The sequence below is a fragment of the Miniopterus natalensis genome, chromosome X (assembly GCF_054644295.1).
Source record: "Miniopterus natalensis isolate mMinNat1 chromosome X, mMinNat1.hap1, whole genome shotgun sequence".
Lineage (NCBI taxonomy): Eukaryota > Metazoa > Chordata > Mammalia > Chiroptera > Miniopteridae > Miniopterus > Miniopterus natalensis.
This window is the reverse complement of record NC_142103.1, coordinates 50,496,807-50,522,495: the sequence shown is the minus strand read 5'-3', so window position 1 is coordinate 50,522,495 and position 25,689 is coordinate 50,496,807. Positions and strand designations below refer to the sequence as shown.

The window sequence follows — 25,689 nt, the reverse complement described above, 5'->3', positions numbered from 1 at the left end:
TGGCCAGCGGCTACAGTTGCAGCGTCTCACCCATGTAAGAGCCGAACTGCAGCCCTGACCCTCAGTTCTTCTCTCACTTTATGCTCAGGAACCACAAAGGCACTGCAGTAAAGGGGTTTCCAATAATTTGTCAGGCTGTCAGCTTTTGGTACAGGAAACAAGGGGGGACCTTTAGCAACACAAAAGGAACGATTTAAACACAATGTCTTACAATGAGTAATGGGGTTATGCTTGGCTGGAGTGTGACTGGTTTGTTCTTTCTATGGGAACTCTGGGGAGGGCAGTAATTATTGGGCTAGCTTGTCGGGCCTTGTCCTGTACAGTAGGGATCTTGTTCTACCTTTACTGTTAGTTCCTTAAGTGTATTCTTCTGGCCATGGTGGCCAGAACAGGACCAAAGTCACCTTTTTTTTACTGGCTGTCAGCTGATGGACATTCCAGTTTCTAGAGGCCAGCCACATTAATTCATTGCCCTCGTTCTCCATCCTCAAAGCCAGAAATGGTTGGTCAAGTCCCACTCATGCTTCACTCTATCCTGCCTTTTATGTCACATCTCTCTGCAGCCAGGAAAGGTTTTCCACTTCTAAGGGCTTATGTTATTACATTTGGACCCACCTGGATAATACAGGATAATCTCCTTATTTTATTTTATTTTATTTTATTTTATTTTATTTTATTTTATTTATTTTATTTTATTTTATATTTTATTTTATTTTATTTATTTATTTTTTTTAAATATTTCTTTATTGATTTCAGAGAGAGAAAGGGAAAGAGAGAGAAACATCAATGATGAGAGAGTCACATTGGCTGCCTCCTGTACGCTCCCCATGGGGGATCGAGCCCACAACCCGGGCATGTGCCCTGACTGGGAATCGAACTGAGATCTCCAGGATCATAGGTTGATGCTCAACAGCTGAGCCACATTTGCCGAGCTAATCTTATTTTAAAGTCAACTGATTAGGTCTTGGCTGGTGTTGCTCAGTTGGTTGATTGTCATCCCATGCACCAAAAGGTCGCCAGTTTGATTCCTGGTCAGGGCATATGCCCAGGTTGTGGGCTCGATCCCCAGTAGGAAGTGTGCAGAAGGCAGCTGATTGATGCTTCTCTCTCACATCTATGTTTCTCTTTCTCCTCCTCTCCCTTCCTCTTTCTTTATAAAATCAATGAAAAAGCATATTGAAGGCAACTGATTAGCAATCCTAATCTTATCTGCAAAGACCCTTTTCCCATATAAGGTAAAATATTCACAGGCTTAACACCAGGGAGTGAGGATCCCAGAGGCCAAGATCCTGCCTATCACACAAGAGTTTTCCAAACTTTAGTCATTCGAGGACAACCTTCATCATTTTTTGTCATATTTGCATACCACTTGTAATTGCATAATTTTTATTTAGACCATTTTAAAAAATTTTAATACTTATTTTCATCATAAACAGTAGAAGCAAAGACTACCTCGATTTGATGTGTTAATTATATTTTCTCCAAAACACATTAAAATAATTACCAAAATAGAAAACATTCATGTGTGTACCACCTAAAACCATAGGGATTCTTGAATTGTGTCAGACATTTATTTGATATGCTAGTTCAGTAACCTTACCACAAGAAGAAATAAGATGAGTTTGTATTCTTGTGATCCTGTATTGGTTTCTGTTAATCACCACTTTCTATTTAAATATTCATAAGCAGTCCTTTTAACTATCCAGTCTCGAATTTTACCAAGATTTGGCTTCGGGCTTATGAATCTCCAGTTGCCAAAATATGCCACTTTGCCCTTTTGAAAATCAAGATATTTCCTGTCTTCAGTCTAGTGATGATTCCCCCCAAAATTATAAAATCGAAATGATTCCGAGTCATAGTTTTTCAATCTCATTTGTCTATTCTTTCAGTCTCCAAGATTAGAGTTTCGACCTCCATGACTGGTGTTCTCGCTTTAACACTGCTCTTAGCTTAGACTTCAGTTTTCTTCTAAATACACTTCACCTTCCTATATCCATGGGAAATCCATTTGTTTTGATAGAAAAGATAGAAATTTAAAAATTGGGTAGGTCTCCTTCTCTGTCATTGACATTAGTTTCTGTGTTTTCTTTCTCTAGTAGCTCAGATTATAGAGTAAAAAACCTTTTATTTTGTTTTCTTAACCAGTTTTGCAATTTACAAATACATTCGTGCCCCACATAACGATGTTTCAGTCAATGACAGACTGCATATACAATGGTGCTCCCTTAAGATTATAATGCATTATTCACATGTTTGTGGTGATGCTGATATAAACAAACCTACAGTCAGTTGAATTATGTACAGTACATAATACTTGATAATGATAATAAATGACTATGCACTGGTCTCTGTATTACTATCCTGTACTTTTTATTGTTATTTTAGATTGTGCTCTTTCTACTTATACAAAAAGTTTGCTATAAAACAGTATGCTTTGTTGTGCTGGCAGCAGCCTCATACAACTCACGTTTACCATGTCTCTTGATTGCGTCATTTTCTCTTGTGCTTGATTTTATCTCACCTAATTCTGTTCATCATGGCCCCTAAACATACAAAATTCACTGCTATTGTCACCAATAAGAGGCCACATGGAGTGACTGAACTGGAGACGAAATTAAAAGTGATTAATGACTGCAAAGGTAGAGAATCAGTGATGGTTATTGCTCACCAGTCAGGCATGTCCCATTCCACCATAGCTACAATCTTGAATGGCAAGAACAAAGTGACAGAGATGCAGACACCAAGATAGAGGCCAGAGCCCCCAAACAGAGAGCAGCAAAGAGCCAGAGACTGAAACCCAAGAAATCAAAAGCTGAACCCACAGTCACCCAATGGGGGAGACAGAGACTCCAAGAGATATACACCTTCAGAGAAGTACCAATCCTTTCCACAGCCAGAAGTTAGAGGCAAAGCTAGATCTAAAGCCAAGCCATCGCCCGGCCGGGCCTGGCTCAGCAGTTGAGTGTCGATTCCCGGTCAGGGCACATGCCCGGGTTGCGGGCTTGATCAATGACTCTCTCATCATTGATGTTTCTCTCTCTCTCTCTCTCCTTTCCTCTCTCTGAAGTCAATAAAGATATATTTAAAAAAAAAAAAAAAGCCAAGCCATCAATCACAGGAACCAACTCAATATCTGCTTGGGAAAGTCCCTTCGTGCATTCCATAGTAAGTGCCGCACAACCCAAGAATGCATTGCTTCACTGACATATGTGGACTTGAGGGTTCCAAAAAAGGAAAAAGTCAACCAAACTTCACCCTGATTGGTTAATCCCAGCAACTTCCATGTTCCCAAGCCATAAAAATCCCCAAGCCCCACATTTAGGGCACAGAACCTGGGAAACTAGCTCAGTGTTCTTGCCCTCTGCAGAACCTCAAATCTGCCTTTGGTTTTATCAGCAAAATAAAAAAAAAAAACAAAAAGAACAAAGTGACAGAAGCTGTTAAAAGATCTGCTTCACTGGAGGCAATGAGAGTAACAAAAATGTGAGAAGGGCATATATTAGAGAAACTTCTAATGACCTGGGTTGAAGACCAGACACAGAAGTGTATCCTCAGCACCATGACGATCCCAGCAATGAAAACAGTTTGTGATGTTGAAGGAGAAGACTGGACCCTACTCTGATGTTGAATTTACTGCTACCTCTGGGTGGTTTAAAGGATTCAAGAATTATTCATGTCCTGGTTGGTGTGGCTCCGTTGGTTGAGCATTGTCCCATGTACCAAAAGGTCACTGATTCGATTCCCAGTCAAGGCACATGCCAGGGTTGTGGGCTCGATCCCCAGTAGGGGGCATGCAGGAAGCAGCCGATCCATGTTTCTCTCTCCCTCTCCTTTCCTCTCTCTCTAAAATCAATAAAAACATTTTTTTTAAAAGAATTGTTATTCATTACATAATATGAAAGTGAGTGGTGATTCTGAGACAGCTGATTCATAAAGGCAGCTGAAGAATTTTTGGAAACTCTAGATAAGCTGATTGTGGGAAAGAAAGTATTTGCCAGAGCAAATATTCAATATGGATAAAACCTCCCTATTCTGTAAATAGAGGCAGTGTTGCTGGCTATAACTTGAAACCCTTTGTGAGCTGGCATAGTGAGAACCACAGGGTCTTCAAGCATATCAATAAGCACACATGGCCAGTATACTGCTCTAAGATGGCCCAACTACTCTTCCAGTATGCTCTTCTAAATTGCTGTTCCAGTGAAATGGAGAAGTACTCTTTGGAGAATAACATACCTTTCAAGACTTTGCTTGTAGATGAGAATGCTCCTGGATATCCCCCTTATTGATGATTTTCATCACAATATCAAAGTGGCGTTTGTCCCTTCAGACACCACCTTTTGATCCAACCAATGAGTCAAGGACTTCCAGCAGCTTTTAAGTTCTCCTACCTGTGGAGAACCTTCGCCCAAGGTATTGCTGCAATTGAGGAAGACAATGATGCGATTCTGGAAGGATTACAACATCTATGACTGCAACAAGAACCTTGCGTGTGCTTGGGGTGATGTCACCAAGAATTGTATGAATGGCATCTGGAAGAAGACACTCAAGAGGTTTGTCTATGACTTTAAAGGATTTACCAAAAATGAGGAGGTTGCAATAATCAACAAGGCTGTGGTTGAGATGGCAAACAGCTTTTACCTGGGTGTGAATGAGGAGCTCCTAGGGTGGTTCCTGAGGAATTGACTTAGTTCTTGGAACCTGCACAAGAAAATAGCTGAAGAAGAGGCGAGAGAAAAAGAAACTGCAGGAGAAGACAAAGAAGAGGAACCAACCCCCCAAAATTCACAGTGTACAGGTTAGAAGAAGCTTTTGTAGACCTCAACAGCTCCTTTAAAAGTTTGAAAACATGTACAAAGTAGTTATGGGGATGTAAAGGACAGCATAGGGAATATAGTCAATAATATCGTAATAACTATGTATGGTGCCAGGTAGATAGTAGGCTTAATGGGGGGAATCACTTTGTAAATCATATACATGTCAAACCACTATGCTGTACACCCAAAACTAATACAAAATTATATTGAATATCAACTGTAATTGAAAGAAATAGAAATAAAGATTTTAAAAAATATTTTTGTTGTTTTTTCCTTAAATTCTTTATTGATTTTAGAGAGAGAGGAAGGCAGAGGGAGACAGAGAGAAACATCAACTGGTTGTGTCCCACACATGCCCTGACCAAACCCACAACCTAGGTATGTGCTCTGACCGGGAATCAAACCTGCGACCTTTTGGTGCATGGAATGATGCTCCAACCAGCTGAGCCACACAGTCCAGGGCAATAAAAGAATTTTTTTAAAGTTTGAAAACATGGACTCTATCTCCAAAAGATTTTCATTAATAGAGAGGAATGTTTATGGTGTATTATCTGCTTACAAGCAAATCTATGATGAAAAAAACGTAAACAAATGAAGCGAACGACCACGGACATATTTCTGAAAAGAGTGACACATCCTCAAGAAGAGCCTCAGGCAAGTCCCTCAAGATGTATTTCAGAAGAAGGCATTGTTATCAGAGGAGATGACAGTTCCATGCGTGTTATTGCCCCTGAAGACCTTATGGTGGGACAAGATGTGTAGGTGGAAGACATTAACATTGATGATCCTGACCCTGTATAGGCCTAGCCAGAGGTGGGGAACGTCCAGCCAGCAAAATCATGTGGTCTGGCTCTGCCAAGGCAACCGCAGGATGGTCTCGGAATTCAATAAATTTAGGAGCTTTTTTCATAGCTAATTTTTAAGTTGATAATTTTGTATGGCCCTCGAATGATGTTATAAATATCCAAATGGCCCTTGGCAGAAAAAAGGTTCCCCACCACTGGTAGACTAATGTGTGTGTTTGTGTCTTAATTTTAATTTTATTTTATTTTTTAATTTATTTTTTTGTATTTTTTTAAAATTTTATTTTTCTTTAAAATATTACAGATGTCCCTTTTTCTCCCCAATGACCCGTTCCACCCTGTCCTTTCCCCCTCCCCAGTCCCCCTCCCCACCATTTTCCATGTCCTTGGGTTGTGTATATATGCATATAAATTCTTTGGTTACTCTCTCCCCCTCCACCCACCCGCCCTCCTCCATCCCTCTGACATTCATCAGTCTCATCTATGCTTCCATGTCATTGAATCTATTCTGTTCATCAGTTTATTAAGTTCTTTATATTCCACGTATAAGCGAGATCATGTGATATTTGTCTTTCGCTATCTGGCTTATTTCACTTAGCATAATATTCTCCAGGTCCACCCATACTGTCCCAAAGGGTACGAGATTGTTCTTCTTTACAGCTGCATAGTATTCCATGGTGTAAATGTCCCACAGCTTTTTTATCCACTCATCTACTGATGGGCATTTAGGCTGTTTCCAGATCTTAGCTATTGTAAACTGTGCTGCTATGAACATCGGGGTACATATATTCTTCTTGATTATTGTTTTAGGATTCTTAGGATACATTCCTAGGAGTGGAATCACTGGGTCAAACGGCAGCTCCATTTCTAATTTTTGGAGGACCCTCCATACTGTTTTCCATAGTGGTTGCACCAGTCTGCATTCCCACCAGCAGTGTACTAGGGTTCCCCTTTCTCCACACCCTCGCCAGCACATGTCGTTTGTTGACTTGTTGATGGCAGCCATCTGTGTGTCTTAATTTTTAAAAAGAAATTAAAAAGTAAAAAAGTTTTAAATAGAAAAAAGGTTATAGAATAAGGATAAAAAGAAAGAAAATATTTTTCTGCAGCTGTACAATGTGTTTGTTTGTGTTTAAAGCTAAATGTTATTATAGAAAAATTTAAAAAGTTTAAAAAATTTAAGTTTATAATGTAAAAAAGATACAGTAAGCTAAGGTAAATTTATTTTTGAAGAAAGAAAAGTTTTAAATAAATTGAGTGTAGCCTAAGTGCACAGTGTTTATAAAGTCTACAGTGTACAATAATGTCCTTGGCCTTCACATTCACTCACCACTTACTCACTCACTGACTCGCCAAGAGAAACCTCCACTCCTGCAAGCTCCATTCACCGTAAGTGACCCTGTGTAGGCCTAGCGGGTTACCATTTTTTATTTTCCATATGTTATAATTGCCTAAAGTATTGAGTACAGTAGGGTGCTGTGCAAGCTGTAGCCTAGGAGCAATGTAGGTGTGTAGCAGGCTATACCATCTAGGTTTGTGTAAGTGCACTCTATGATGTTTGGACAATAACAAAATCACCTAATGATGCATTTCTCAGAACATATCTCTGTCATTAAGTGACAAACGACTGTAATTCTGAACTTTAGTTTTTTTGACACATTTTATATGTCTCTGTGCCATCCTTTTATATTCAACACAGGTTGCATGTCTCTCCTGACCTTTTACATTTTTTTTAATTGAATCCAGAAAGTTACCTATGCAATCACTTTAATTTCATAATGTACTACCTACCATTGTTTTTCTTTGTCAGGATAATTTTTGACTCCATGTTTCAGATGTGGGTTTCTTTTTATCCTCACATTCTTTTTCAGTCATATTCTTTTTTAGAGTCTCTGGTTAGGGGAATACACCTATAGTTAACTCTTCTCTAAATTTTTAAATATCTGCTTTCATAATCTTAAGGCTACTTGTATAAATGAATCCAATATTTCTTTCTTTGACTTCTGAACTCAAAATAATAAGGTCATGTTCTCCCAAGGCTTTTAGCTAATTTCATATCTCCAATCAGTTTTTCTCTTTGGATAAAAAAACCAGAATGGGTATTCCCTTCATATTTTTTGAGAAAGAAAGTTGTTATCAGTTTAATTCAAAAGCATGTTATTGTTGCCTGGCCGGTGTGGCTCAGCGGTTGAGCGTCGACCTAGGATCCAGGAGATCGAGGTTCGATTCCTGGTCAGGGCACATGCCCGGGTTGCGGGCTTGATCCCCAGCAAGGGGGGTGTAGGGGGCAGCTGATCAATGCCTCTCTCATCATTGACGTTTCTCTCTCTCTCCCTCTTCCTTCTTCTCTCTGAAATCAATAAAGATATATTTTAAAAAATAGTATTGCCTTAATCTGTATTTTTAATTGCCAATGAGGTAGGACCATTTCATAATTTTATTTATTTATTTAATTTATTAATTAATTTATTTTTTGTTAATCCTCACCCGAAATCCTGGTTTTTCCCCTTTTTAAAAATTGTGTTAAAATATACATAACATAAAACTCACCATTTTAAGTGTACAATTCAGAGTCATTAAGTATGTTCACATTGTTGTGCAGCCCTCACCACCTACTATCTCCAGAACTTTTGTTTTTCATCTTGAAACACTGAAACTCCGTACTCATGAAACACTAACTCCCCATCTCCTCCCTCCCCCTGGCCTCTGGCAACCACCATTTTACTTTTTAATTTATTTTTAAAAAATATGTTTTTATTGGTTTGAGAGAGAGAGAAGCATCAATGTGAGAGAGAAACATCAATGAGCTGCCTCCCGCATGGCCCCTCCTGGGGACCCAGCCCACCACCTGAGCATGTACCCTGACCTGGAACAGAGCCCGCAACCTTTCAGCGCGCGGATGACACTCAACCAACTGAGCCACACTGGCCAGGGCTACTTTTTGTCTCCATGAATTTGACTACTTTATATACCTCATATAAGCGGAATCATACAGTATTTGTACTGCTGTGACTGGCTTATTTCAAGTAGCATATTGTCCTCAAAGTTCATCCACATTATAGTATGTGTCAAAATGTTCTTGCTTTTAAAGGCTGAATAATATTCCATTGTATGTATATGCCACATTTTGTGTATCCGTTCATCCAACAATGGGTGCTTGAATTACTTCCACTTTTTAGCTATTGTGAATAATGCTGCTATGAGCATCTGTGGACAAATATATGTTTACATCCTTGATTTCAATTTTGGGGGGTATATTACCAAGAAGTGGAATTGCTGGACCATACGTTAATTCGATGTTTAATTTTTTGAAGAATTGCAATACTGTTTTCCATAGCAGCTACACCATTTTACATTCCCACCAGCAATTTCTAATTTCTCCACATTTTCGCCAACACTTGTTATTTTCTGTATTTTTATTTATAATAGCAATCCTGTTGAGTATCAGGTGGTGTCTCATTGTAGTTTTGACTTGCATTTCCCTAATAATTAGTGATGTTGAGATCAAATTCTGTTTTGTGGGTGTGTGGGTTTTTTTCACCATCTATATAACCAGCTATTTACTACAAAGATCTTTCTCTCTTCTTCAAAGTTTGGAAGAATATAAAAACATAATCTGTATCCTCATTATATTTAATTTTGTTTTAAGGTTTTCAGGATCTTTTTCTGTATATTTCAGGTTTCCTTTGTCTTACATTGACCCATGTAAATCAACAGAAATGGATAGTGTTTAATTACTCTAGTAAGGCAACAGACTACCAGGTTCATGAATTCCTTCATTAATTTATTCAACAAATATTTGTTGATCACCTACTATGTGTCAGGCACAGTTCTAGATGCTTAGGATTCAGCAATAAACAAAACAGATCAAGTCTTTGTCCACATGCAGCTTATAGTTCTAGTGAGGGGAATGAGAGAGACAGATAAATGAATATATCATTTGATAAATGAACTGCTGATAAATGCTATGAAAAACAGTAAAACAGGGTAAGGTGAATGAATGTGTTAGGGGTTGCAATTTTATGTAGGCATTATTTTGCTTCTGACTCAATGAATGCAAGTTTGTCTCCTTGCACAGTTATTTTATATAGGGTGATGAAGAAAGGCCTCCCGATAAGGTAACACTTGAGTACAGACCTGAAGGAGGTATCCCCTTCCTACAGGGTAAGATGAAAGAGTTTGAGGAAAGGAGAAGGAAAAAAGGGTTCTTGAGAATTCCAGGCAGAAGGAGCTTAGAGTGCAAAGGCCCTGAGGCAGCAGTGTGCTGGGTGTGTTCCAAAAATGCAAGGAAGCCAGTGTAGCTGGAATGGAGGGAGTGAGAAAGAAAGTGTAGGAAATGAGATGAGGAGGTGGGGGCACAGGTTAAATTTTAAAGGGCCTTGTGTGCCACTGTAAGTAGTTTCTTTCTGAGACAGGAAGGCATTAGAAGCTTTTGAGCAAGGGAATGGCATGACCTGACTAAAAGAATAAGTCTGGCTGTTGGACTGAGAAGAGACTAGAGGGGACAAGCACGGAAGCAGGGAGATCTGTTGGGGATTATTGATGTAGGAAGGGTGAAAAATGATGGGTTGACTGGACCTGAATGGGAGAGGTCGCAGTGGTGAGTTGTAAGCTTCTGAATATATTTCAAAAACAGAGCTGACAGGACTTGCTATGGATTAGTGTGGGATGCAATATGTAACAGGAAGACAGTACAACTTTTTTTGGACCGTACAGCTTTTGAGTCAACAAATGTTTCTGCCTGTTTATTTTTGAAAAAGTGGACCATACCTCTTGTCAGTAATGAATGTCCTAGTACCTGCTGATATCTTTGAGTCATCTTCTATGTTCTTTTCATGGACCAAGTAAAGTGACAGCCTCTTCAAAATATCACCTCTTACCTATTTTGTAAGTCTAGCAGTTCAGAATTGATTTCCCCTTCTTTATCATACTCTTCAATAACCTTTTTATTCCTTTCTTTCTGCATATTGCAGCTTAAGTTTGAAGATACTAAAAGCCTCCTCTATTCCTTCCAACACATCCCTATAATAAAGTTTAAACCATTAATTAGTCTTTTAAGGTATTTACCATAAACATGTTACCTATCACTCATTTACACAGTATGTGCTCACCTCTAAAATGGGATAAATGATGCCGGCCTTACTCATAGGACATCTGTAGGAATAAATGAAATGTAAAAAGCTGCATTGATGTGAGGGGTTATTAAGGCTCTATCATTGATCATCATTTTTATTAAAAGAAAACCTTCTGGATTGTTCTCAATTAATATTGCATTTAATTATTTTAATATAATTCATTAGATGTTCAATGTTTGCTTTTTAAAACCAAATGAAATGTTAACTTGTTAACAAATAATAACATTTAACATCTATTTGTGAGGGGATGCTTTTAACAACAAGTAATAGAAAACCAAACTGGAAGTGGCCTTAAGAGTAAGGGAAATGTATTATCTATCTCACATGACAAAAAGCCCTAAGAGGGGCAGTTCTAAAGCTGATTATCATTGACATCATGAAAGACAAGATGGCTATAGCGCCTCTTGGAATCACATCCTCATTTAAAAACATTCAAAAATCTCGTGTCATGTTTTTTTAACCCTTTTATTTGTTTAAAAAATTACTTTTCAAATGAACATACATTAAATTGAATTTTTTGGTGTACAGTTCTATAAGTTTTAATACATGTAAACACCAGCATTATCAATATACAGAAGAGTTCTCTCACCCGCCCAAAACTCCCTTATGGTATTCTTTTATCACATCTTCCCTTCATTCTTAACTTTTGGAAACTACTGATCTGCTTTCTGTCCTTATAATTTTGTCTTTTCAAGAATGCCATCTAACCTGTATAATTTTGTTAACTAGTGTCACCCCAATAAATTCAATAAAAAGGGAAAAAAGAGAGCTGTCTAAAGAGTGGATAAAAAATGGCCTTGGCCAGTGTTGTGCTCAATTGTTAGAGCTCTGGCCCACATACTGAAGTGGTAGCGGGTCCAATTCCTGGTCAAGGGCACTACCTGGGTTGCAGGTTCGATCCCTGGCCCTGATCCTTGGCCCTGGTCAGAGTGCGTTCAGGAGGCAATCAATCGAAGTGTCTCTCTCACATCGATGTTTCCCTCTCTCTCTCTCTCTCTCTCTCTCTCCCCCCCTCCCTCCCTCCTTTTTACTCTCTCTAAAAATCAATGGAAAAAATATTCTCAGGTGAGGATTAACAAAATGTGGGGAGCCGCTGTGGCCCCAGGCACGGAGGAGCTGCCTGGGTGAGCTGCAGAAGTGCTCTCCTGCTCCCTGACCCAGACCTTGAGGCACCAAGGCGATACTAATTTAGCTTGCGGCCATAAATTCTAGAAAGGCTTATTAGGAAGCTGGCCCCGGCCTGAAGGGTTAAGGGACAGTCAAGCCACATACCAAGCCAAGGACTCAATCCTTCCCAAAAAGTTCCCATTAGAAGCAGAGACAAAGATAGTTACCAAGGTCTGAGCTCCTGCAGGAGGCAGGGTGTTTACCTGAAGGTGTGTTTGTGCAGCCTGGAGAGAACTACTTTGTATCTGGCAAGGGGAAGGAATGCAGGGCAGGGTGCTATTCAGCAAAAACAACAGCGCCGGTATAAATTGAGCTTGGAAAATAAACTCGGGGCTGCAGCCGTCACAAGCTGCAGTCCTCCCAACCCCATCTTTTTTGTGTCTGTCTTTTCTCCATCCTCACCCCTTCCTCAGGACTCCGGCGGGCTCCGGCAACAAAACAGAACAAAAGAATGAAATGTTACCATTTGTTACAGCATGGATGGATCCAGAGAATATTATGCTCAATGAAATAAGTCAGTCAGAGAAAGACAAATACCATATGATTTCACTTATATGTGGAATCTAAGAAGCAAAATAAATGAACAAACAAAATAGAAACATACTCCCCCTAGCTGGTTTTGCTCAGTGGTTAGAGCATCAGCCTGCAGACTGAAGGGTCCTGGGTTTGATTCTGGCCCTTGGTTGCAGGCTCAGTCCCTGGCCCGGGCCAGGGCAGGAAGCAACCAATCAATGTGTCAATTTTTCTCTCTCTCTCCCTTCCATTCTCTCTGATAAGCAACGAAAAAAATATTCTCGGATGAGGAATAAAAAAAAAAAAAAGAAACAGACTCGCCCTGGCCAATTAGCTCAGTTGGTTAGAGCTACACCAAGGTTGTGGATTCGATCTCCAGTCAGGGCACATACAAGAATCAACCAATGAATGCATAAATGAGAGGAACAATAAATCGATCTCTCTCACTCTATTTCTCTCTCTCATCAATAATTTTTTTTTTTTAATTTAAAAATAGAAACAGAGTCAGGTAAAGAGATCAAACTGATGGTTGCCAGAGGGGAAGAGGGTTGGGGGGAGAGGGGTGAAATAGGCCAAGGGAATAAGGAGTACAGATTGGTAGTCACAAAATAGTCCCAGGGATGTAAAGCACAGCATAGGGAATACAGTCAATAATATTGCAATAACAGTGCCAGGTGAATACTTGAAATATTGGAGGGAGCACTTTGTAAAGTATATGATTGTCTAACTACTATGCTGTACACCTGAAACTAAAACAAAATAATATTGAATGTAAACTGTAATTGGAAAAAAAAAATAGTGCTGTCTAAATAGAATCATACAGTCTATAACATTTTGAGGCTGACTTCTTTCCTTCAGCATACCTTTCAGAGCCATTAAGTTTACTGTGTATACTAATGACTCTTTCCTCTTTATTGCTGAGTAGTATTCCATTATATGGATTTATTCATTTGCCAATTGAGGGACATTTAGGTTGTTTCTTTTTCTTGGCAATTATGAATAGAACTTCTATAAACATTTGGGAATATGTTTTTGCATGAACATAAGTTTCACATCTCTATGGATGTGGATCTCAACCGGTACTATTTTGCCCTCCAAAGGATATTTGGCAATATCTGGAGACATTTTAATTCCCTCAACTTGGGGCTGGGACAGTTCTGCTGAGATGCATCTACCAGGGATGCTGTTGAACATCCTACAAGGCATAGGACAGCCCCTCACAACCAAGAACTAGCCAGCTCAAGATGTCAAGTGTCAAGGCTGAGAAAACTTGATCTAGTGTAAGTGCCCAGGAGTATGATTTCTGGGTCATATGGTAAGTGTATGTATATAAGAAATAGCCAAACTTTTCCATATTGGCTGTGCCATTTTACACTCCCACCAGTAATATAGGAGAGTTTCAGTTGCTTCATATCTTTGCCCGCAAACTGGAATGGTTTAAATAAGTGTATAGTGGTATCTCACTTGTGCCACTTTTTAAGAGTGAGGAAACATTTCCAGGAGTCTCAAGCAGAAACCACCTCATGTCTCATTGGTCAGAATTACATCACATGTCTTTTCCTAAATCAATCACAAGCAAGGGAGAATGGAATAATGATTCATCATTTGGAGTGCTTCCTCTCTGAGACCTCAAAATATATGTTCTGTAGTTTCTTTATGCCTTCTCCATATTTTCTCATGAAACAAAACAACAAAAAATGCATTACCTATAAGAAACCCCATACTTTGCTCTGGCCAGTGTGACTCAGTTGGTTGAGTGTCATCCCATGCGCTGAAAGGTTGCCATTTCGGTTCCTGGTCAGGGCACATACCCAGGTTGCAGGTTCAATCCCCGATCTGGGTGTGTATGGGAGGCAACCAATTGATGTCTCTCTCTTTCTCTCTCTCTTTCAAATCAATAAAAACATATATGCATGTGTGTGTGTGTGTATGTGTATATATATATATATATATATATATATATATATATATATATATAACCAAAAACATACTTTGACACTGTTTTTGAAAGACCATGTAATGACACCTTCACCGTCTGTGAATTCTGTAGGGGAGAAATCAAGAATTGGCCACCACCCATGCTCCTCTGTTCCCAAGAGGAGTTATCACAGTATTATAAGCAAATCAATTCTAAATATACCATTTTCCCTTCTCCTTTCCTCTTACAGATATTTCTCTAGTAGTTCAAACTTGGAAATTGGATGGCCTCATGTCAGACCCAGGAGATGTGGGATGGAGTTGTGCACTGATTTAAGAAAAGCATTTGGCAAAGATAAATTCTTTTATTATTTTAGGTACATAATAAACTGCATAAAATAAATGTTCTTTGTAGCATCACACTTCATTGATTTATAGGCTGTTTAGTTGAAAGAGCTTTTAATTCAGAGAGCATCCAGGTCAGCATTCTGGTATATTTGTCCACAAAAACAGCAATTACTAGCACCATGAATTTTTTTCTATAAATTACTTACATGATGAGCCAGATGTGGCTTTAACCTTGCCTTTCTTGCAGTTCAGTTGAAAGAACTGATCATAAGTGGTTTCTGGAAAGAAATATGTAAAGAAACCATCCCTGAGTGTCAAGGAAGGGGAGGATGTCTTGCTAGTAAGTTTATGAAGACCTTTTTATTAAGAAAAATCTCCCAGGCCCTGCCCTGTGTGGCTCAGTTGGTTGAGCATTGTCACAAGCACCAAAAGGTCGCCAGTTTGATTCCAGGTCAGGGCGAGCAGGAGGTAGCCAATTAATGTTTCCCTCCTATGTCAATGTTTCTCTCTGTAGGAAAAGGCCAGCAAACAACAAACAAACTCTGAAGGAGTTGGGTAGCAAGCTTCCCCAGAATCGCAGAAATCCCCTTGAAAACGAGGGAGACATTTCTGACAGGAACTGAAAACAGATCCTTATGGATCTGGGAAGCTTGCCCCCAGGAGGGTTATGGCCTTGAGGACAAATGTGAAGCATTAGCATAAAACAAAGCCATTTGTTTATGAGCATTTTATAGTTCCTACTGATCACTATCTTTTCACACCTTCCTTTCTGTAACTCACAATAAAAGTCACTGGATGGTGAGGAGGGTTGTTGCAGCCCCTCCAGAGCCTCAACCCTCTGCATCTCCACCTAAATTCTACATTCTCTGTGTCTCTCTCTCTCTCTTCTCCTTCTTCCCTCTAAAAAAAAATCAATAAAAACATATTTTAAAAATAAATAAATAAAAGAAAAATCTCCTGGGAATAGTACTTCCAGAAAAATGAATGAAAAAACTGTTTTAAGAGTGGTGTTACTTAGTGTGACTTTCTATTTTCATTTTTTTTTTGTGTGGTTTTTTAAGTTGTCTCAGCTAAAATAAACAATTTTTAAAAGGTATAGACCTCAGGGAACATCCAGAGAGTTCAGAAGAGCTGGCAGTGCCTTGGACAAGAGAGTGCCAGGATCCCAAGGAGGAGGAAACACTAGCTAAACCCACCAACAGAAAGTACATAGGATCAACAGAATCCCCATGGGTGTCTGAGTGAACAGAGATACCATCACAGCTCTGTTCCTTACTGGCTGGGTAACCATGGGCTACTTATTTAATGATCCTGTGTCTCAGTTTCCTCACTTAGAAACTGGGAAAGCAATAATATTTACCTCATAGAGTTTTTTGTTACCTGCATAAATAAATATAAAGCACTTATTACAATGTCTGGGATATGATAAATGCTCCATAATTTTGCCAGTAACTATTATTATTATTATTCAAGAGATGGCACATAGTATGAGAGTATTGAAAAAGCCCAAAGAGAGCCCCTCCCCCACCAAAGAAGGCATGGCCACAAGTCTCAGGAATCCTGCTGGGGGGATGTCTCCTCATCTGGAAAAAACCCACTTTGTCCAGGTATATCCCACCCCTTCCCTATTATGATGTTATTGCAAAATATATTACTATGCTGTTGTCTCTTTTTCTGAGCTGAACCTCTACTGAAATGTTGTGATTTCAGTACTTAAATGTAAGGAACACTGGGCTGTCAAAAGAGGTTGGATTTCTCAAGTTTCTGGAGTATGACACACATAATAGAAAGCAATCTTGCCCCTGATACCGTAGAGATGTGTGAAGGAGAGAGTACTGAAGTTAAACCACCAAGACCTGGCAAGAAATTCCTGTTTTGCCAAGGGCTGGCCCTGTAAATGGGTTGTTTCTTCTCACCCTTTCAAAAATGTTTTGAATCAGTTCTTGATAGTGTGGATTCAATCTCTTCAGAATTCAATCTCTTCACAAGCTTCTTTTGTCTATCATTAGTGGAAAGAAACAAATTCTGCACCCCAAACTGAAGAACAACATGGGTAATCTCTTCAATAGGCTTTCAAGTTTGTGGCAAAAAGGAGTCAGAGGGGAAAGAGGCAGAATTACACAGCATGATCACAAGGCTCAAACATGGCTGAGACCTAGCTGAAGCTGCACACCAGGTCCAGGAAGAAAAAAGAGACGCCTCTCCCTACCAATTCACATGTGCAAATTCAGGCAAGGTGGCTGAAATTGCTTTCAACACAGGGATTGAACCAGCTGAGCAACCCCAAGAGTTCCCAGGGAGCAAGGAATCTGCAGGAACTTAATGAGCACAAGATAAAATCTTCTCACTAAGTATCTGTTTTGCAATACACGCCAAGCAGGCTTTTGGCACTTTTGAGAAAACTCCCTTAGTTTCCCGAAAATGAGCAAATCAGAAAAAAAAAAGAAAAAGTATGAGGTCTGAAGAGGAAGAAAATTCTTACTTTTGGTCACATGTCTTAAGAGCTCACTGCAATCATCTTGAGGTTTTGAAGCTTCCCAAGAAAGAAGTTTTTTATTTTAGAGAAAATCTGACTACAGAAAAGATGAGCAACAGGAACGTGCACTGAGAGCTTCTCATAGGTATGTTGTTTTCCTTGACCCTTGATTAGCGTCCCAGCAATATACAGGGAATTATGGGAAGAAATCCTTTCCCAGAATTATACCAAGAGATAGATGGCATTACTAGAGTCTGAAGGGTCAAGCAAATAATATTTTTTCTTGAAAGTAACTCATTCAGAAATTTAATCATAGCTAGTGGTATTACATGGAAGTGGCATAGCATTTATTTTCATATCAGCCAACAAGCCTTGTTCCTTACTGGTTACACTTTTCCACCTATACCTAATAACTTAAGCAGCTCTTAACAATATCTGAGCCCCCATGTTCACTGTAGCATTATTCACAGTAACCAGAATATAGGAATAATCTAAGTGCCCAACACCATAAAGAAAATATGGTGTATATGTACAATGGAATATTATTCATCCATAAAAACAAATAAGGAAATCCTGCCATTCGCAATAACGTGGATGGACCTTGAGGACATTATGCTAAGCGAAATAAGTCCTACAGAGACAGACAAATACCATATAAACTTGTTTATATGTGGAATATTACAAAACATCAAACTCGTAGAAACAGAGATCAGATTTGTGGTTGCCAGAGGTGGGGGTGAAGGTGAAGGAATGGTGTGAAGGTGGTAAAAAGATACAAACTTCCAGTTATAACTTAAATAAGTTCCGGGGATGTAATGTACATGATGACTATAGCTAACAATACTGTTTTGTATATTTGAAAGTTGCTGAGAAAGTAGATCTTAAAAGTTCTCTTCACAGGGAAAAATTTTTTTGTAACTGTGATGTGAGGGTGATAGATGTTAACTAAGCTTATTGTGTTGATCATTTCAAAACATATACACATACCAAGTTATTGCGTTGTACACCTTAAGCTTATACAATGTTATGTGCCAATTATATCTCAATAAAACGGGGGGGGGAGAATTTGGGATCCTGTTAGGTGCTGCTGTAACTACTGGATGGAATATGTTGTTTAAATTATCACAGTGCTTTAAAAGTTTCCACTCTCAGCCTAATAATCTCTCTAAGATAGCATATGCAAGTTTACAGTTAATTTTCATTTTGATCACTGCAGTGGTTCTTGATTGGGTTTCACCACGCCTCAGAAATGCCAGACGTAAGCAATTGGAAGGAAGGGGTAGAATTCTAGATAGTGCTCTGGGCCACGTTATCCACAGTCCATGCAGTTACCTTGGGGAGCAGGCATCAAGGTCTGTGTTTGTACCACTTGTGCTGAGGTGGTCAGAGCACTAGATTTGAGGTCAAGAGGTCTGGATTTGAATCTCAATTATACATACAATATACTGAGTGCCAAGGCATGCTATCTCTCTGGGCCTCCTTTCCTCTTCTGTAGAAATTCACAGAGATTATGTGACTGGATTGTAAATCTTAAAGTGCTAAGCAATTTTGAGGTATCTTTTCTGGCCATCAAGTTCCACAGAACTCCTCAGACTAGAGCATGCACTGTGAATCAGCTCCTCTCTCCCCAACCTCCAGCCAAATTTTCAAATAGCGAAATTTTCAAATAATTTTCAAATAATAGCACTGTCAAAAAACTTCCAACAGTAGAAATGGACGTACTCCTCCCGATTTTACAGACAAAACATCATATACTAAAAATAATAATAAGCTATGTACACTTTAATTCATGGCACGATTTCAACTGAGACTCTGTTAGAGTGCCTTTTGCAGATAGTGTAAGAGCGTCATACTCTCAGGTTTTGTGTGAGTCATGAAACCCTGTTTTCTAAAAACCCTGCCCAGAACTTTTTCCCATATTTTCCCCGGAAAAGTCCCTTTTTCCCTGCCCCTTTGTACAAGCTCAAGAATACCTTTGAAGGACATGGGGGTAAAGGCAATAAGATCATCAGCCTTGGAAAAGAAACTCAAGAGTTCTCCTGAGGCACTGTAACCCTGGTAAATGTGACAAAATTAGATTTCTGTTATCAAAGTTCAGCTTACCTACTGCTGGAAAGTTATTTGATTTGGGTGCTGGACACTCTGGTCTCTCAGTTGCACTCTGGAGTGGATCAAATACTGCAGTTCCCTGCTGGACCAGCCCTGCCTTGCGGGGGCCAGAAGTTGTGGAGGAGAAATTTTCCATTACGAAGCAAGTGGCTTGAGGTGTGTGTATGTGTGTCACCCTCTGCTTAGCCTCGGTGACCTTGAGAAGATTGTGAGCTGATTGTTTTCTGCAGTGATATGCAGGGTAGAGACTGACTTGATAACTGAGAGTTAGTGCTAGTTTCAATTCCCTCAGCAGTTATTCCTTGCAGGGGCAAACTGAAGAAGAGGCCATGGGAATTGTTTGACATCAAGGTCAAATTAAAATAGGCTATTCCGGTGGTTCATAGTGTGGTCCCTGAACCAGTAACATTAACATCACGTGGGAAATTGGGGAAAATCAAATTCTTAGGCACCTCTTCAGGCCAAGTGAATCTAAACTCTGGGGCTCAGGCCCAGCAATATGTGTTTAAAAAAATCCTTCCAGGTGAAACTTGAGAACTACTGGGCTAAGGGCTTTTCACTCCTGGCTGCATGCCTGAGGCATCTGTTTAAAACACAGATTCTTGAGAGGGGCCCAGGAAATCCCTGTTTTAATCCCTGTTTTAATTCTGTTGCTCAGGCAGGATGGAGAACCACAAGTACATTCTCTCCTTATGGACAAGTTACTCAGGACTATGCTGACTTTTGGTGATGGGCCTGCCATCCTTTTGTCTGGATTACTGGTTAAAGTTTTATGAAAAGATGGAATTTCCTGGCTCCGGGCCTGTCTCTATGATGGAATCAAAGCCTAGGCAGAGAGTGATGCTTGTTTCTTGGCAGGAAAGCTAAAGTGTCTCTGCCTATTAGTATCTTTTGTCTCTCCCTCCTTAGAGGTCTTGAAGAAGCAGTTAGCTGCTTACTGTATAGAGGCCTGGAAAAAGGCTCTGCAGAAAGAGTAATTGGGGATGGTGGCTGCTAAAATACAACTACCGTAGTCCCTGAATCTTCTGTATTTCAAACTAGACATGTCTAGTTCCTTCAGTTCTTTTATCATCTCCCAATTATTCCTAGCTCCGCTAGACACATAGTCTATGACCTTGGGCCAGACACTTCTGCTTTCATTTCTTTTTTTAAAATAATTTTTTCTTTTTCGTTGTTGTTTTTGTTTGTTTCACCACCCAAAGTCAAGCTTCTTTCTGTCACCATTTATCCCCCCCTTTACCCTCTTCTACCTTCCCCCAACCCCACCTCCATTCCCTCTGGTAATCACAACACTGTTGTCTGTGTCTATGAGTTGTTTTTTATTTTTGCTTAATCCCTTCTCCTTTTTCACCCAGTAGCCCACACCCCTCCCCTCTGACAGCTCTCAATCTCTTCTCTGTATCTTTGAGTCTGTTTCTATTTGATTCATTAGTTTATTTTGTTTATTAGATTCAGCATATAAGTGAAATCATATGGTATTTGTCTTTCTCTGACTGGGTTATTACAGTTGACATACAATATTATATTAGTTTCGGGTATACAACATAGTGATTAGACATTTATGTAACTTATGAAATGATCACCCTGATAAATCTAGTACCCATCTGACACCACACATAGTTATTACAATATTACTGACTACATTTCCTAAGCTGTATTTCACATGCTTGTGACTATTTTTATAACTGGCAATTTGCACATCCTGATCCCTTCCCCTTTTTCTCCCATCCCCCCCAACACCCTCCCATCTGGCAAAGATCAGTCTGATCTCTGTAGCTATGAGTTTGTTTCTGTTTTGTTTGTTCCTTTATTTTGTTTTTTTCATATTTCACATATAAGTGAAATCATATAGTATTTGTATTTCTCTGACTTATTTCCCTTCTTAGCATAATACTGTTTAGGTCCATCCATGCTGTTGCAGATGGCAAGATTTCATTCTTTTTATGGCTGAGTAATATTCCATTGTATATATGTGCCAATTCTTTATCCAATTGTCATTTTGGAAGTTCAGCCATGCCTGTCATGACCCGAAGTGTAAAGGGGACAGGCAGGGCTGAGGGAAGGGTCAGTGAGGGGACCACCTACATTTGCCAATATATAAAATGCACAAGACAATAAAACCACCTGCATGACAGAGTAAAAATTTTTTTTGGGGGGGGGGTAGAATTCTGTCTGAATTCATCATTGTTATTTTGAAAGTGGTTTACAGGGGCAAAAAAAATTATTCCTGTAATATTGAATCATGGAGCATCAGTGAGATAATGTGAACTTCTGTTTTCAGTTAAGTCAATCTGTTATTTCATATCTCCTTCTCTTGGCTTCCTGTCACAATAGGGATGTATAAAAACAGGGCAATGTTCATATACTCATCAGGAAATGCATGTTGAACACGAGCAAATATGGTTACATTAATTAAGGGTCTATGTGCCAAGCATTTTACTTACATCACCATATTTAATCCCTACAGTAACTTTGTGAGATTCTTATCTCATTTTACAGAAAAGACTGTTTATATGACCTGACTCCTGAAGGAGACACAATGTCAGGCAGAGGCAGGGTCTGAACTCAGATATGTCTGATTTGAGGGAGCTTTTGTTCTTTTACCGTCACTAGACTTGCTGCCATTTTCCTGACCCTCACAGTAATGCTGTTGTTTAAGAAGCCAGCCAGGCTGAAGTGAACTCTTCCTGATAAATTCAGATGCAGGGAAAATATATGGTTTGTTCCAGATGACTCACTGAACTAAGACTAAACTAGGTTTTTCTGACTGTCTGCTAAACCAGAAGGTGCATCTTATGGCCAAAAGATAAAGCAGTCTCTCCTTGCCACAGCAATGTCAACACCGACCAAGAAATCAATAAATGACCTAAGATGTCCTTACCACTGTCTGGGTTCTGAATTAGGGTCTTGACATTTCAGATTGGCTAAAGAAGATCCTTGGAGAGCTGTCTAAAAGGCAACCATGATACGGAGTTACATTATCAGGGACAGTATGTACCGAGTGTTAGGCTTCCTTTGGGCTATACTTTGGTCTAGGTTTTTAAAGCTTCAGCTTTGGAATTTAAAATATAAATGGATAAAGTGAAGGGGACAGGAAAGAGCAATTATAAAAATGTTAACCAAAGAAGGAGTTTGGGCTGTAATAAAGAACAAAAAAGATTTATTTGAGCATGAAGAGTTGCAAACCAGGACACATAGATTCAGGTAGCAACCTAAACTGTGTTCTCGAGAGAACAAAGAAAGGCAAGGTTTATAAAAGCTAAACTCACAAAGTTAATTCTTTCATTTATATGAAGGTTTGCTGGCTAGGTTAAGAGGGATTGGTAAATTCCAATATGCAAACCAAGGGGGTAACAACTACAAGGAGGAAGTAAAATTCACATGTGTCCATACAGCAGTTGTTGTTCCAGGATGTCTGGCTTGGCCTTGAGGTGAGTTTAACATCATGTTTAGCAGCTTAATAGCAGCTCTGAGAACTGAGGCATAAGATGTGCACAAGCCCCACTTAATAGTCTCTTGACTATTTTAAGTAACTCTCTTAACAATGCGTATTCCACTTTATTTTCTCCATTATCAAATATATTTAATTTATTTGAAAACCATTTGTTTAGTTCTTACTCTGTGCCAGGTGCTGAAACTTGACATATATTAACTCATTTAATCTTCAACAAATTCATGTGGTAGGTACAGTTATTAACCCCATTTTATAGATGAAAAAATTGAGACTCTGAAAAATTAAATATTTGCAAAAAGCAACAAAGTCACTTATAGAAGAATCAGGAGTTAAGCCTTGGCAGTCTGGTTCCAAACCCCATACTTCCAGCCACTATACTGTGCTGCTTCTCAAGGCTAAAGGAGAATTCGAAAATCATAGATTTAGAGTTGGAAAGGCCATTGAAGGACTGTTGGTCCAGCCGGCATGGCTCAGTGGTTGAGCTCTGACCTATAAACTAGGATGTCACAGTTCAATTACCTGTCAGGGTACATGTCTGGATTTTGGACTCCATCCCTAGTAAGAGGTGTGCAGGAGACTGCTGATCAATGACTCTCTCTCATTATTGGTGTTTCTATCTCTCTCTCCCTCTCTCTGAAATCAATAAAAACTTATTTAAAAAGCAAGCAAACAAAAAAACACAAGAGGACAGTTTAAGGGAGCTGTGGGACAACAAGAAACATAACATTATCTGCATCATAGAAGTGCCAGAAGGAGAAAAAAGTGGGCAAAGGATAGAGAACTTGTTTGAAGAAATAATGGCAGAAAACTTTCCTAATCTGGTCAAGGAAAAGTCACACAAGTTCAAGAGGCGCAGAGAGTAGCAAGCAAGATGAACTCAAAGAGGCCCTCTCCCAGACATCATAATTAAAATGCCAAAAATTAAAGACAAAGAGAGAATCTTAAAGGCAGCAAGAGAAAAGCAATTTGTTACCTACAAAAGAGCTCCCATAAGGCTGTCGGCTAATTTCTCATCAGAAACTCTACAGGCCAGAAGGGAATGGCATGAATTATTAAAGTCAATGAAAAGCAAGGATCTGAAACCAAGAATACTCTATCCAGCAAGGCTATCATTCAAAATTGCAGGTGAAATAAAGAGTTTCCCAGACCAAAAAAAGAAGGCTAAAGGCATTTATCACCGTCAAAACAGCATTGCAAGCAATGTTGAAGAGACTGCTGTAATGGGGGGGGGGGGGGAGGGAGAGAGAGAGAAACATAAGCATAAAGAATTAAAATAGCAATAAATAAGTACATATCAATAATAACATTGCCCTGCCGGGCGTGGCTCAGTGATTGAGCATCGACCTCAGATCCAGGTGATCGGGGGTCGATTCCTGGTCAGGGCACATGCCCAGGTTGCGGGCTTGATCCCCAGCCGAGGGCGTGCAGGAGGCAGGCGATCAATGACTCTCTCATCATTGATGTTTCTATCTCTCTCCCTCTCCTTTCCTCTCTCTGAAATCAATAAAGATATATTAAAATAATAATAATAAATAACCTTAAATGTAAATGGATTAAGTGCTCCAATCAAAAGAGGTAGGGTAGCTGAATGAATAGGAAAACATGACCCAAATATATGCTGTCTACAAGAGACCCACCTTAGAACAAAAGACTCACACAGGATGACAATGAAGGGATGGAAACAAATTTTCCATGCAAATGGAAATGAAAAAAAGCTGGGGTAGCAATATTCATATCTGACAGAATAGACTTCACAATGAAGGCCGTAACAAGAGACAATAAAGGTGACTACATAATACTAAAGGGATCAATCCAACAAGAGGATATAACCCTTATAAACATATATGCACCCAATATAGGAGCATCTAAATTTATAATAAACTTCTGAAGGACTTTAAGGGAGAGATCGACAGCAATACAGCCATAGTAGGGGACTTTATCACCCCACTGATGTTACTGGATAGATCTTCCAGACAAAAACCAACATGGAAACAGTGAGTCTAAATGACACACTAGATCACATGAAATTAATTGACATTTACAGAACATTTCAACACAGCCCAGTGGCGTGGCTCAGTGGTTGAGCATCGACCTATGAACCAGGAGGTCACAGTTTGATTTCCGGTCAGGGCACATGCCCAGGTTCCGGGCTCCATCCCCAGTAGGGGGTGTGCAAGAGGCAGCAGATCAATGACTCCCTCACATCACTGATGCTTTTATCTCTCTCTCTCCCTATCCCTTTCTCTCTCTGAAATAAAGAAAAACATATATATATGTATGTATATGTATGTATATGTATGTATATATACACATATATATCTATATGAACAGTTCACCACAAAACTGCAGAAGACAATTCTTCTCAAGTACACATGAGACATTCTCAAAGACAGACCACATGTTAGGACACAAAACAAGTCTCTACAAGTTCAAGAAGATTGAAACCATATCAAGCATCTTCTCATATTACAATGGCATGAAATTAGAAATCAACTACAATAAAAACACTGTAAATAATTCAAACACAGGAGGCTAAATAGCATGTTATTAAACAATGAATGGGTTCCAATGAGATCAGGGAGGAAATAAAAAACTTCCTGGAAACAAATGAAAAAGAACACACCAGAACTTCAAATCTAAGGGACAAAGCGAAAGCAGTCCTGAGAGGGAGGTTATAGTGCTACAGGCCTACGCCAAGAAAAAAGAAAAATTTCTAATAAACTATCTAATCCTACAACTTAAAGAATTAAGAAAGAGTACAAGCAGGAAAAGCCCAGAGTAACTAGAAGGAAGGAAAAAATAAAGATCAGTGAGGAAATAAATGACATAGAAACTAAAAATATAATGGAAAAGATCAATGAATCAAAGCACAGATTCTTTAAAAAGATAAACAAAATTGATGAACATATAGCCAGACTCATCAAGAAACAAAGAGAAAGGACCCCCAAAAATA

The 25,689-nt window shown here is 39.2% G+C and overlaps 1 protein-coding gene across 1 annotated transcript in view; it reads left to right on the top strand.

The window, feature by feature from the left end:
• Positions 1-17,273: 17,273 nt before the first annotated feature.
• Positions 17,274-25,689, top strand: part of LOC107532760 (toll-like receptor 13) — a 31,007-nt gene continuing 22,591 nt past the window's right edge. The window contains exon 1 of the mRNA XM_016207248.2: positions 17,274-17,318. The gene's annotated coding sequence lies outside the window, so the exon portion shown is untranslated. The remainder of the gene's footprint in view (positions 17,319-25,689) is intronic.